Genomic DNA, 13,713 nt, shown 5'->3' on the forward strand with positions numbered 1-13,713 from the left:
TGAAAATTTCGGGATAACAAGGTGCGGATTCCTTGTTCGGCAGAACAAACTTAACATGTAAAAAAACAATTCATACAAGACACAAGATATTCATGTCCCCTTTTACTATATTTCTATAGATGCCATTGAAAAAACTACAAGAAAAATGTAAAAAAAAATGGGAGAACAAGATTACCCTGCACAATACCAAATCGATTCGCACTTCCCTCAACAAGAACAATAAACAAATCAATTCCCACCAAAGAAAGAGTAATGTCCCTTTTTATATGATTACAGATGCCATGATCTCGAATTTCAATTTTTGAATCCATGTTATGTTGAATCCGAATATATCGTTAGGTGACCTTGCGGTTTATAATTGATGTAGTCGTACATTTTGATCTTCCATCATATATGAACTTTTTACTCCACCATGTGAACATATATATATTGTCGTCTACCATATGGACTAAATTTGAATCAATTTTCCTTATTTGAATACAATTGTTGTCAAGTTATACAATAATTTAAATATTATCTTGATAACAAAAAACATACATATAGCAGTAATCATATTTCACTATGAACTACATGTACCATACGCTCTCCAATTCAAATATTTGTATCCATTTTATGTTGAATTCAAATCATAGTACATTATTGGTCTAGGTAGCGAGATGTTTGGGATAATCTAAACCCTGTTTTCATACGTATAATTTTGGCTGAATTGGGACAAGTTTTCGTATAAGCCTCTTGCAAAACCGGAGATTCTCTCAACAAGCCTTGTGGTTCCGAGAGGGAACGTGTCACCTTTGTGTGCGAAACGATATACGGTGCCTCCCCCCTGATTTTATTTACAGAGGCAACATAGAACTATATGAGTGCCCTGTTAAATTTTGGAATTATTTCGGGTTCATTTGGCCTTTTTATACATTAATTGAGTTTCTGGACTTTTAATGTGCATAATCTAAATATGAATTGCATGCACATGCTCCGGTGCACCAAAGTGGGTTGAAAAATCACATGTGTGTCCTTGGTTGAATTTCTAGGTCCCATGGAAGAAATGAGAATGAAATTAATTTAAACATCTGGGCGTCATAACTCGGCCGAGAACATCGAGAAACTTTGATTTTAAATTCATGTAAATCCAAAACTTGCCTGGAAATCGTGAAACTTGGCATGGTGTCATGTCATGGCACTAACATGTTGTGGTAAAAAATTGGGCCGATTTGGAAGCTCGTGGTTCTAAGAGGGAACGTGCCACTTTTGAGTGTGAAACGATATACGCTGCCCCCCTTTGAGTTTCTTAACAAAGGCAACATAGAACTACATTAGTGCCCTGTTAAATTTTGGAATGATTCCGGGTTCGTTTGTCGTTTTTTATACATTAATTGAGTTTCTGGTCATTTAATGTGCATAAGTCAAATTTGAACTACAAGCACATGCTCTCGTGCACCAAAGTTGGTTGAAAAATCACATTTGTGTCCTCGGGTGAATTTCTTGGTCCCATGCAAGAAATTAGAATCAAATTAAAACATCTGGGCATCGTGGCTCGGCCGAGAACATTGAGAAACTTGGTTTTAAAATTCTTGTAAATCCAAAACACGTCTGAAAATCATGAAACTTGGCATGGATGTCATGTCATGGTACTATCATGTTGTGGTAAAAAAATTGGCCGAATAGGAACAGATTTTGGTATAAGCTTCTTGCAAACCCAAGCTTCTCTCAAGAAGGCTCGTGGTTCTGAGAGGGAACGTGCCACCTTTGAGTGCGAAACGATATACGTTGTCCCCCTTGAGTTTATGTACAAAGGCAACATATAACTACATGAGTGCCCTATAAAATTTTGGAATTATTCCGGCTTCGTTTGGCCTTATTTACACATTAATTGAGTTTTTGGTCATTTAATGTGCATAATTCAAATTTGAACTACAAGCACATGCTCCCATGCACCAAAGTTGGTTGAAAAAATCACATTTGTGTCCTCGGGTGAATTTCTAGGTCCCATGCAAAAAATGAGAATCAAATTCAAACATCTCGGCATCATGGCTCGGTCGAGAACATTGAGAAACTTGGTTTTAAAATCATGAAACTTGGCATGGTGTCATGTGATGGTAGTACCATGCCGTGGTAAAAAAAATTGGCCGAATAGGAACAAATTTTGGTATAAGCTTCTTGCAAATTGGAGCTTCTCTCAAGAAGGCTCGTGGTGCTGGGAGGGAATGTGTCACCTTTGTGTGCATAATTCAAATTTGAAATACAAGCACATGTTCCAGTGCACCAAAGTTGGTTGAAAAATCACATGTGTGTCATCGGGTAAATTTCTAGGTTACATGCAAGAAATGGGAATGAAATTCAAAATTCTGGGCGTCGTGGCTGGGTTGGAAACATTGAGAAAGTTAGTTTTTAATTCCTGTAAATCCAAAACACGCATGAAAATAATGAAACTTGGCTTGGTGCCATGACATGGCACCAACATGCTGTGGTAAATTTGTAGTCCGATTTGTGAAGGCGCACACATTAACAATCAATAAAGTCATTTTGGAACAAGTGCTGTCACGTTACAATCGGAAACACAAGTATTGTTGAAACCGTGGGCGTTCTACTTACTAGTACCATTTACGTGCCGCCACGCGTCCCCATTTTTTATTAGCTAGGAGGCGCCGCGCCGTGCAGGGTAGCTATTTGAGTAGTACGAGAGGCGTGCGATCAGACCCCTGCGCGTGCTTATCGGGAGGAGAGCCCTTTGACCTCCATCTGCCGTCCACCTCTCTCCCAAGGTCACCATTAATGGCGCCCGAGCCTCTATTTAATGGCGTGTCTATGTCTCACTCGACTGAGATTTAAGAGAGAAAAAAGAAAATCTGAAAGCACGGATCTTGATGTAAGATCCGACGGACCTATATAGCATCTACTGCGACTTATAGCAAGACTGATGAATATATAAGGACGATTATTATTATTTTGATCAAAGAAGGGCTTGTCCCTTCCGATTTTCATTACTGAAAACCACCACAATTCACAAGAAGTTCAACACAAGTCTAGCCTAACACGTAGGACTAAAAGCTACCAGATTGAAATCGCAACATCCCAAGAGGCCAACAAAGGCTAAACATCCGCGCTAGAACCCAACATTACAACTGATGACACAATCCACATCCTAAACCGATTATTACATCAAAAAAACTAGGAAACTGAAGGAAGCCCAGCAGCAACTAGAAGAACAACAACGCCAGGGTTGCCACAGCAAGAGTTTTCTTCATCCCAGCCTCGCAACATTGATCTTCCACAGAAAGTTAAGGACGATTAATTGTCTTACATAATTAGAAAGATAATTAAAAAAGCCACATGCGGCTACGCCCGAAATACACAAGGGAAAAAGAAGGAAGACAAGGATCTGGCTCGCTGATCTCTACTTTCTTGATGCATTGCTACAGGCCACGGGAACTAGTCTCCGCGGCGAGCGGTGATGAGCTCTTTTGTGTCCTCAAGACGCTGCTTGAGAACATCCACAGATTCCTCCACCAGCCTTTTGCGCTCATTGCGGAGCATGTCATTCTCGTCCATAAGTTTCTTGATGATGACGCTGGTCCTCTTCAACAAGGCATGGTCTCCTCCTACTGGTCTGCACGTCGGACGATTTTCTCCCTTAGCAGGTCGCGCTCGTCCTGGAGCCTCTCATTGCCCTCCCTTAGTGCGCTGATAGCCTGTTCAAATGAGGATTTCATGTCATCCTGCATCCTCGCAAAACGGGAGATCTGATCCATCTGGCCATGGATGATCGCATGCATGCGCCTGTAACAGTCGTCGCCTGCACGCGAGAAATTTTCCCAGGACGCCGCGGCGCGGCGGGACATCTCTGCCGCATTCGTGGCGCGGCGGGACATCTCTGCTGCTTCCGCGGCGCGGCCAGACCAGTCTGCTGCATCGACGGCGCGGCGGGACCTCCGTGCTGCTTCAGCGGCGCGGCGGGACCTCTATGCTGCTACTTCCGCGCGGCGGGACATGTCGGCTGCTCTCGCCGCGAGGCGGGACATCTCTCGTGCTTCCGCTTCCATGGTCGCCTCTCCTTGGTGGCAATCTCTCGACCCAGAACTCACGCTGGCCATGGCAGACGCAAGGGAAGGATGCTGAATGGCTTGTTTGTTTTTGTGGATGAGGAGTTGAGGAGGAATGCGCAGTCATATTGGCATACTAGTATTTATAACCGAGTACTAATACGCTCCTAAGTGGGAAACCATTTAGGTTGTGACCGGTGTGAACAGGTTTGCAATTCAATATAGCATGGAGTAATTTGGAATGTGACGAGACGCAAGCTCAAAATTTATTGACGGTTCAAGTTTCGAAGTGCGGCACTATTCCCGGATGGAGTACTTCTTTTTCTACTCTCTCATTTCCGGTTTTATAGGGCTTATCTCAAAATTTTAGTTTTTCCATTTTATAAGGCTCAATTTGGTTGTTCCCCAACACATGTTCAGATTCCAAGGCGCATTAAATCATTGCATGCAAGTATTAAGAGAAATTGACCAATGCATGTACTTTATGCATGCATGCATTGCAATTAATGCATTGATAAACATAATTTTTTATCGCCACCAAAACCCACCATTTCTTAAGCTAAAGTAGACCAAGGTAATCCCTATATTAGCATATTACTAAGATAAACAGAAGGCACTGTAGAAACATTTAGGACGTGAGCTTGTCAATCTGAATGTGGAGGGACACAAGCTTAGCCCCGGCCAGCAGCTTGGGCGGAACTGTCAAGAAGGTCAGCTCCTGCACGTCGACGTCGCCGGGATCCTTGCTGCTTGTCACCTCCATTTCCACCTTGACGGCGTCGGTCGTGCCTTTGGGCTCCCCCGGCAGGCCGTTCGCCCACAGCTTGGCCACGTAGTGCGGCAGTGGGGACGCCCCCGCTCTGATGCAGACGACCGACACGACGATAGGCGCGCCGATGTCGAGCATGCCGCCGACCAAGAAAAACGCGCGGCGGTCCTCCTCCATGAATAGCAAGAGTCGTGTCTCCGACAGTGGCACTTGCAGCTGGAGCACCTTGCCGTACTGGATCCTGTGCACGGGCATGGGATGCGCGGTGCTGATGTGGTGGTAGAGCGCCGGCAGTGGGCCTTCGTAGCCGCAGACGGGCACGGGGCATTTGCAAGGCGTGAGTGGACACACGCTCTGGTGATCGGCGAGCTTGTGGTAAGTTACGTAGAGCCCACAGCCTTCGTGCGGGCACTCCACCCTCACCGACGAAAGGACGGAGTCCACCGCCGTGTTCCGCACATCAAAGCCACCACCGCGCTCACACTTTTGGCACTGCCGCTGGTTCCCGGGGCACTCGACGCGGCAGTCCGCGCAGGCCAGGTGCCCTCCCTTGCACTTCAGAAATCAATCGAACAGCACATCAATCAAGAATCCTGCACCTTGCTCAATCAGCCGAACGAACGAGGTGTATTCGAACCTCATACACTGGAGGCGCCAAGGGGCGGAGGCACAAGGGGCAGTGGAGCATGGTGAGGTCCATCGAGACCTTAGAGAGCTCCATCGTCGGGTCCTATTCGGTCTGCATGATCTCGCCCTCCTCGTGCACAACCATCTCTCGACTTGGGCCGGGGTATTACAAAGCTTTACCGTCACATATTTTATACTACTTCAAGGTGCATTAAATCAACACATGCAAGTACCAAAGGAGAGTCACGACATGCATGCATGCATTGTAATTAATGCATCAATAAACGCAAATTATTGAAATATATCGAGTGCAGTGCTTTGATGTGTCGCGTCAACTCGTACATCAACAAGAAGTTTGATTATCCTCTCCCTCGCCGACTTAACTGCACCTGCCTTTGGCAGTATGACAGGTTGGCCACACACCTGTCGGGCCCATCTGTCATACACGCAAAGGCAGGAGCGTCACTCCCTCGCCCATGAGCGTGGTGGCTGGCAAGACTAGGAGAAGCTTTCGCTACACGCTCTCCCTCCCGCACACGGTGGACATGCAGTAGTTCAATCGGTGTCAGATGGCCAGGAGCGTACTGTAGTACTCCTCCAGTGCAGTAGTACTCCATCATTGTTCGACTTCCCGAAGAGGCGAAGAGCCAAGCGCAGCCTGGACGCTCGTGTGGCAGTTTCATGTGTAGAGTAGTCTAGGATAGCGTGTACCATGCCTGTAAGCTTAAAATCGTTGGGGTCGGCTCCATGCTATGTGGCTGTCTCGAAGTTTAAAAAAAATTAAAATAGTCTTCTGGCCCTACCTGACACCCTGGTGATTGTAGTTTGCACGCTCATCTAGTCAAGACAGGAATATATATTTTAATTTATTTTTTTCTTCGAAGAGGGGGGACTCCCCGGCTTCTGCATCAGAACGATGCATACGGCCACATATATTTTAATTTGTGGTGGGTAAATGTTAGAGGTTGCAGCAAATATATTGTACACTGCGGGTCTTTCAGCCAAGTTTAGAGGCAAGCATGTGGGGCCAGTGCTATGATGTGTCGCATCAACTCATACAACGAGGAGAAGCTTGATTTTACTACACGCCTTCTCCCTCACCCATGTGCGCGGTTGCTTGCAAACGAGGACATGCTTTTACTTAGTAGTACTTCTACAACAAGCTATCCATCCCGCTCGCGGTGGACGGACATGCAGCAGTGGATTCGACACTGTAGAAGCAGTAGTAGTAACATCATTGTTCGTCTTCTCGAAGAGGCGAAGAGCCAAGCGCAAACCGAACGTTGTAGTTGCGAACATTGGAGCACGCATATAGCCAGGCTCTTGCATGAGACAAAATTGCTATGTGAGCCCACTATTGTACTAGTACGTACAACTACTTGCTAGTATAGCCCTGTAAACCAGAAAGGAGTATTTTCCCTTCTAGAGATTTCAACAAGTGACTAGACTACACCGACACGGAGTACATATGGAGCAAAATGAGTGAATCTGCACCGTAAATAAATACTCGTACGTACTAGTTCTATTGTTTTCCTCTCTGAGGTGCACAATATTGAGTATACTGACTAGTCTCTTTTTGACATGCATTTACGTTTTTTTACACAGTACAGACGCAAGCGCTCATATACACGCGCATGCACTCACCCCTATGAACGCACACACGCATGGCACTATCATCTTGAAATTTACGAAGTCACCATAGCACCTCGTCGTCGACGGGTCCATAGGTGACTCAATGCCAAGGAGGGAGAGGATAGCGGTTCCCAAGATGTTGAATTTTCAATGATGCATCCTCAATTACATGCAGAGGGAATTAATTGGAGAAGCAGAATAGAGTCAGCACGATGTGATGCAACAAATTTTGGACTCTCATATAATAAAGGTGCCCCACCACTCCAATCCATCGACTCCCAAGTCTCCGCCCAACACTGCTCACTCCAATCTAAGACCAAGTGACCAGAAGCCACAAGCACCTATGGAGACGATGGACGCGAGCGGCAGTCGGCTGTGCCAAATAATCCAAGGCGCCGGCCTGCGGCCCCGCACCGCGCAGCGTTTCCAGACGGTGCTGGCGACCGCAGGCATCGTAGCCCTCGCCGACGCCGGCTTCGCCTCTCGCATGGACGACATGATGGTCAACTCCATCCGCAAGTTCACCGCCGTCAAGAAGCGCGCGGACGACCTTGCCGTACCGCTCCAGCCCGCGCGCCCAGGCTCCTCATTGCCTGCCACCCTCATCGGCCTCCATGGTGACGAACTCTTTCAAGCCCTGGTGGCCCTGCAGGTGCCGGAGGTCGCGACGAAGAATGTGCACCTCGAGGCCGCGCTCGCCGCGCAGCGCCTCGCCATGCAAGAAACGGTCAACCTGCACATCCACGTCTACGAGGAAATCGTCTACATAGGCCACTACAAGGCAAGCGAGGATAGAAAGACGTTGGCCTTCTTCCAGCGGCTGGAATCTTTGGACGCCATTGTTCAGAAGCACGTCGACCTGGCCACGAAAGCCGCTGCTACTTAGGCGCCGTTCGGTGGGCCGGCGCCCTGAGTCGAGGAGGTGGACGTCGTCGATGGATGCATCTCTTCTTCTTGCCTCCTGTAACCATCACTGCATCGCCTCATGGCCTTAATGTTTTAGTAGTATAGTACTCCCTTCGTTTCCAAATATAAGTCTTTCTAAAGATTCCAGCAAGTGACTACTACATGAGGAGCAAAATGAGTGAATCTACACTCTAAACTATGTCTACATACATCTGTATGCTGTATTCCATTTGAAATAGTATCTAAAAAGGCTTATATTTATGAACGGAGGGAGCATATGGCATTTTTATTCCAGCCGTAACGTTTTCACTATGAGGTGGGGCCGCAGTTGAGCAAACCCACCCCGCCCACCGGGCGTCGGCCGAGTTTAGAATTAGAAGAGAGATACGAGGGAGGAGAGCTAGCTGTAGCACGGACGCTGTTGTCAGATGGGACTCGTGTTTATAGAATAGGAGTACTGAGCACTCGTGCCTCTTTTTTTTCTTTTTTGAGGAAAAAATTAGTCGTATGTCTAATACCACTAGTTGGGTGCGTGCGACCTATAGCTGTCATCACTTTAGGTCTCCTTTTCGAACCACGGCTATGCTTCATAGTACATATTATTTCACGCATTTATCCTCCTATATGTACTCCTAGGCTATTTCCACGTGCTCCCATTCGCCGACATGTGGGACATAGAGCATCTGGGTCGTAGTGCATGCACGACTCGGAGCATATGCCGGGGTACTTTACATTTAAGACCTCACGAATTTCATGCAAACCCCCCGCAGAAGAATAAATAAATGAATGAATTACTACATGAAACCGGATTATTTTCGTGGAAACCGGAGCACGTTCATTAAATTTTGGACATACCACGTTTATAAAAAATGACCAGACCGAAACCAGTCTAAGGGCCTCTTTAATTTTTCCAGCAAAAAAAGGGCCTCTTTGATTTGCAGGATGCTGAAAACACAGGAATGGGGAAAGTATGATGGCGATGAACCGAGACGAGGAGAACTCTAACTCAGTTAGAGGTTAGAGTTAGATTCTAACTAAGGGAGTCCTGGATTAGGGGGTGTCCGAATAGCCGGACTATAACCTTTGGCCGGACTCTTAGACTATGAAGATACAAGATTGAAGACTTCGTCCCATGTCCGGATGGGACTTTCCTTGGCGTGGAAGGCAAGCTTGGCGATACGGATATGTAGATCTCCTCCCATTGTAACCGACTCTGTGTAACCCTAGCCCTCTCCGGTGTCTATATAAACCAGAGGGTTTTAGTCTGTAGGATGAACAACAATCATACCATAGGCTAGCTTCTAGGGTTTAGCCTCTCTGATCTCGTGATAGATCTACTCTTGTACTACCCATATCATCAATATTAATCAAGCAGGAGTAGGGTTTTACCTCCATCGAGAGGGCCCGAACCTGGGTAAAAACATCGTGTCCCTTGTCTCCTGTTACCATCCGCCTAGACGCACAGTTCGGGACCCCCTACCCAAGATCCGCCGGTTTTGACACCGACATTGGTGCTTTCAGTGAGAGTTCCTCTGTATCGTCATGTTTAGGCCCGATGGCTCCTCCGATCATCAACAACGATGCGGTCCAGGGTGAGACTTTTCTCCCCGGACAGATCTTCATATTCGGCGGCTTTGCACTACGGGCCAATTCGCTTGGCCATCTGGAGCATATCGAAAGCTACGCCCCTGGCCATCAGGTCACATTTGGAAGTCTGAACTACACGGCTGACATCCGCGGGGACTTGATCTTCGATGGATTCGAGCCACAACCGAGCGCACCGCACTGTCGCGATGGGCATGATTAAGCTCTGCCGCCGAACAGTGCCCTGGAGGCCGCGCCCGCATCAGCTCCTACCCTTAGTTCGGAGCCAACTGCGCCGGTCGAGGATGGGTGGCTAGACACTGCCTCGGGGGCTGCAGTCTCTATGGCAATCGAGCCGAACACCAGTCTTATCCTCTGCGAAGCCCGTGACTCCAGGGTGCCGGACTCTGAACCTTCCGCGCCCCTGCCAATCGAATCTGATTGGGCGCCGATCATGGAATTCACAGCCGCGGATATCTTTCAGCACTCGCCCTTCGGCGATATCCTGAATTCACTAAGGTCTCTCTCCTTGTTAAGAGAGTCCTGGCCGGATTATGACCGGCAGGATTGGGATGCGGACGACGAAGAAATTCGACGCCCACCCACCACCCACTTCGTAGCCACTGTCGATGATTTAACCGACATGCTAGACTTTGACTCCGAAGATATCGACGGTATGGACGACGATGTAGGAGACGAACAGGAACCAGCGCCTATAGGGCACTGGAAAGCCACCTCGTCATATGACATATATATGGTGGATACACCCAAAGAAGGCGATGGCGATGGAACAACGGGGGATGACCCCTCCAAGAAGCAACCTGAGCGCCGGCGTCAGCGGCGCCGCTCTAAGTCCTGCCAAAGCAAAAACGGTGATACCGACACGGGAGATAATAACACCCCGGACAGTGCCGAAGACAACTCCCTCCAGCAAGATTCAGCGCAGGAGGATGGAGAAGCCAGTCCCCCTAAGAGGGCGGCAGGCGGAGAGGAAGAGGATGATAATTACATGCCTCCCTCCGAAGACGAGGCAAGCCTCGACGACGACCAGTTTGTTGTGCCTGAGGATCCCGTCGAACAAGAGCGCTTTAAACGCAGGCTTATGGCCATGGCGAGTATCCTTAAGAAAAAACAGTAGCAGCTTAGAGTTGATCAAGATTTGCTAGCCGACAGATGGACTGAAGTCCTTGCGGCCGAGGAATACGAACTCGAACGCCCCTCCAAGAGCTACCCAAAGCGCAGGTTGCTACCCCGATTAGAGGACGAAGCACCCAAATCACCAGCGCATGATGCGGCCGACCGGCCACCTCGCGGCTGTGACAGAGAGGCCTCTCGGCCCTCCACTCAAGCCGCACCCTGGCGCCGCTCAAAAAATACCAAGACACGGGGAAATGCGCCTGGCCTGCGAGATATGTTTGAGGACAAGGCAAGGCAAACAAGATCGATCTACGGATCGCGCGGGCGCCTCACGACGCGGGACGATAACCGTCATGCTGGATACAGTAAATCCGTCCGGGCCGAACACAGTAGACAAAGCTCATTTGAGCTACGTCGCGATATAGCCCAGTACAGAGGTGTCGCACACCCACTATGCTTCACAGATGAAGTAATGGATCATCAAATCCCAGAGGGTTTCAAACCCGTAAACATCGAATCATACGACGGCACAACAGATCCTGCGGTATGGATCGAGGATTATCTCCTTCATATCCACATGGCCCGTGGCGATGATCTACACGCCATCAAATACCTCCCACTCAAGCTTAAAGGACCATCTCGACATTGGCTTAACAGCTTGCCAGCAGAATCTATTGGTTGTTGGGAGGACCTGGAAGCCGCATTCCTCAAAAATTTCCAGGGCACCTATGTGCGACCATTGGACGCCGATGACCCGAGCCACATAATCCAGCAGGCAGAAGAATCTGCCAGACAATTCTGGACACGGTTCCTCACCAAGAAAAATCAAATCGTTGACTGTCCGGACGCAGAGGCCCTAGCAGCCTTCAAGCATAACATCCATGACGAGTGGCTTGCCCGGCACCTAGGACAGGAAAAGCCAAAATCCATGGCAGCCCTCGCGACACTCATGACCCGCTTTTTCGCGGGAGAAGACAGCTGGCTAGCTCGTAGTAATAACATGACCAAGAGCCCTGGTAACTCGGATACCAAGGACAGCAATGGCAGGTCGCGTCGCAACAAGCACAAACGCCGCATTAACAGTGACAATACGGAAGATACGGCAGTTAATGCCGGATTCAGAGGCTCTAAACCCGGACAGCGGAAAAAGCCATTCAAAAGAAATACTCCGGGCCCGTCCAGTTTGGACCGAATACTCGATCGCTCGTGCCAGATACATGGCACCCCCGAAAAACCAGCCAATCACACCAACAGGGATTGTTGGGTGTTCAAGCAGGCCGGCAAGTTAAATGCCGAAAACAGAGACAAGGGGCTACATAGCGACGACAAGGAGGAGCCCCGGTCGCTGAACAGCAATGGACAAAAGGGCTTCCCCCCACAAGTGTGGATGGTGAACATGATATACGCAACCCACATCTCTAAGAGGGAACGGAAGCGTGCACTCAGGGACGTATATGCGTTGGAGCCAGTCGCCCCAAAGTTCAACCCATGGTCCTCCTGCCCGATCACTTTTGATCGAAGGGACCACCCCACTAGCATCCGCCATGGCGGATTTACCGCATTGGTTCTAGACCCAATCATTGATGGGTTTCACCTCACTAGAGTCCTTATGGACGGCGGCCTCAGCCTGAACCTGCTTTATCAGGATAAAGTGCAGAAAATGGGCATAGATCCCTCAAGGATCAAACCCACAAAACGACCAGGTGTAGAGGCCAACTGTACAGGCTCAGTTACACTGGAGGTGGTCTTCGGATCCCCGGATAATTTCCGAAGCGAGGAGTTAATCTTCGACATAGCCCCGTTCCATAGTGGCTATCACGCCCTGCTCGGACGAACCGCATTTGCAAAGTTCAATGCGGTTCCGCACTACGCATACCTCAAGCTCAAGATGCCAGGCCCTCGAGGAGTCATTACGGTCAATGGAAACACCGAACGCTCTCTCCGAACGGAGGAGCATACGGCGGCCCTCGCAGTGGAAGTACAAAGCAGCCTCTCAAGGCAATTCTCCAGTCCGGCTATTAAACGTCCGGACACCGCCAAGCGCGCCGGGAGTAACTTACAGCAAGACCATCTGGGACGTTCCAAGCAAGCGTAGCAGTGCGGCCCCAACCCCAGCCCTCGCAAAATTGCGAAACCAGTACTACGCGTACATAATTACGCTCTGAAAATACCATGGGCGTAGGGGGAGGGGCACGACCATGGCATGCCCAAAATGCGGCTCAACCGCACTAGGGGCTCCCAATTTTGTCATTTTTCTTTTCTTACTTTCAGGACTCCACTCTCCGGAAGGCCTGTCCGGCAGTACAATTGCCGAACACACGATGCAACAGCCAGTGAGGCAGAAATCTACGTCGAATGTCCAGGTGGTCTCTATAACAAGCAAAATATCTATCTTACATACCGTCTCGCAGCTCACCCCTGGAGGGGGACATGTCAAATAGTCCCATCTCTTGCTTATCGCACTATTTGTATCGTTCTGCTTTCACAGCAGCCCTTTAATAAACAATGCTTAGCTTCGGCTTATTATTGCATTTTCTATTTATTTATTTTTCAATATATATGTTTAGTTATGACATTATGCACCCGTACACTCTGGTACGGCCAATACACCAGGGGCTTGAGTACCCCACAATATGGTGTGAGAAGTCGGAACACTTTAACAAGTGCGGCACTCCGAACTTATAGCATTATATGAATCAGCTCCGAATCATGTCTTGGGTCAATAGTTGGGTTTGCCCGGCTGCTATGTTTTGGTACCTTACGTTCCGTTATATCGTCTAAGGTAGCGCTAGGAGAACTACTGCGATTGTGCCCCGGTTGAGCTGGGTTCAGCAACTCGGTAGAGAAAGCTAAAACTGACCATCATGATAGGGCGAGAGCTGGTGGCTGTTCGCGAGGTTTCGAGTCCCTAAAGATTTATGCCGCTTAGAGCGAGGAGTCAGCTTTGTCCGGCCTAGGCATGGATAGCGCCTCGAACTCGGTCTTCCGAATACTAGGGGCTTCGCCGAGATTTAAAATTAT

Source organism: Triticum urartu, chromosome 1, assembly GCF_003073215.2.
Source record: "Triticum urartu cultivar G1812 chromosome 1, Tu2.1, whole genome shotgun sequence".
In the NCBI taxonomy this organism is placed as follows: domain Eukaryota; kingdom Viridiplantae; phylum Streptophyta; class Magnoliopsida; order Poales; family Poaceae; genus Triticum; species Triticum urartu.